Source organism: Cebus imitator, unplaced genomic scaffold (assembly GCF_001604975.1).
Source record: "Cebus imitator isolate Cc_AM_T3 unplaced genomic scaffold, Cebus_imitator-1.0 Scaffold76, whole genome shotgun sequence".
Lineage (NCBI taxonomy): Eukaryota > Metazoa > Chordata > Mammalia > Primates > Cebidae > Cebus > Cebus imitator.
This window is the reverse complement of record NW_016107391.1, coordinates 7,503,728-7,505,368: the sequence shown is the minus strand read 5'-3', so window position 1 is coordinate 7,505,368 and position 1,641 is coordinate 7,503,728. Positions and strand designations below refer to the sequence as shown.

At 41.9% G+C, this 1,641-nt stretch overlaps 1 protein-coding gene across 1 annotated transcript in view; it reads left to right on the top strand.

The window, feature by feature from the left end:
- SEC24A (SEC24 homolog A, COPII coat complex component) overlaps positions 1–1,641 on the top strand; it is an 84,165-nt gene that overhangs the window by 42,644 nt on the left and 39,880 nt on the right. The window lies entirely within an intron of this gene.

Below are 1,641 nucleotides of genomic sequence, written 5' to 3'. Positions count from 1 at the left end.
TTTTTTCGAGATGGAGTCTCATTCTGTAGCCCAGGCTGGAGTGCAGTGGCGTGATCTCAGCTAGGCTCACTACAACCTCTGCCTCCTGGGTCCTGGTTCAAGCAATTCTCCTACCGCAGTTCTCCTACCACAGCCTCCCAAGCAGCTGGGATTACAGCACAAGCCACCATGCCCAGCTAATTTTTGTATTTTTTAGTAGAGACGGGGTTTTACCATGTTGGCCAATCTGGTTTTGAACTGATCTCATGATCCACCAGCCTCGTGAGCCACCGCACCCGGCCAAACATTTCTACTTTCATTGTAGGGAAATCAGATAATACAAAGCACAGTTAAAAAAAAACCCTTTTATTTACCTGTAATCAATCCTTCCACTCAGAGAAAACTACTGTTAACTTTTTTCTATGCATTTATATTTATAAATAAATTTAATTATTTTTTAAGCAAAAAATAATAATAGTATTACATGGATATCCCTTTTTTACATTGTATTGGGCATACAATGAATGGTATATTTCATGGTATTACTTAAGCCAGTAATTTAAGAAACATTTTTATTTAGAAATTGTCCCATGCCTTTTCTCTAGGGTGAAAAGAAGTAAGTTCACAGTAGCTGCCCAATTCATTCACTGCTGAATGAAGGGAGGTGGGCCGTTCTAGAAGGTTAGTTAAAATGTGGTTTTCTCAGTGATTGAGGAGGAGGAGGAGGTTTCTCTTAGTAACTATGTCACAGTTTTTCTGTTGGGATTAGAGAAGGAAATGGGTATGCCAGTATCCACAGTGTCTGTTTGAAAGATATGGGAAATAGAGGAGTATGAAAGAGTTTTGTTTTTGTTTTGAGATGGAGAGTCTCACTCTGTCACCAAAGCTGGAGTGCAGTGGCACGACCTTGGCTTACTACAGCCTCTGCTTCCCAGGTTCAAGCCATTCTCCCGCCTTAGCTTCCCGAGTAGCTGAGATTACAGGTGCCTGCCACCACGCCTGGCTAATTTTTATATTTTTAGTAAAGGTGGAATTTCGCCTTGTTGGCCAGGCTGGTGTAGAACTCCTGACCTCTAGTGATCCTCCTGACTCAGCCTCCCAAAGTGCTGGGATTACAGGCATGAGCTACTTTACAGGCATGAGGTTTTTTTTTGTTGTTGTTTGTTTGTTTGTTTGTTTTTTAAGAAACAGGGTCTTGCTATGTTGCCCAGGCTAGAGTGCAGTGGCTATTCATAGGTGTGGTCCCACTACTTATCAGCCAAGAGTTTTTTAAGAGTTTAATTGTTTGTGTGTGTTTTGTTTTGAGTATAGAAAAGTAAGAATAGGTTAAGAACTTACTTTTGCACTATAATTCATAAAATGTAGTATTTAGTATACCTTTAAAATCTTTATGGTTTTGTGCTTTAATATACAAAATGAAATTGTAATAAAGTTGAAGCCTCAGGCCAGGCGCGGTGGCTCAAGCCTGTAATCCCAGCACTTTGGGAGGCTGAGGCGGGTGGATCACGAGGTCAAGAGATCGAGACCATCCTGGTCAACATGGTGAAACCCCGTCTCTACCAAAAATACAAAAAATTAGCTGGGCATGGTGGCACGTGCCTGTAATCCCAGCTACTCAGGAGGCTGAGGCAGGAGAATTGCCTGAACCCAGGAGGCAGAGGT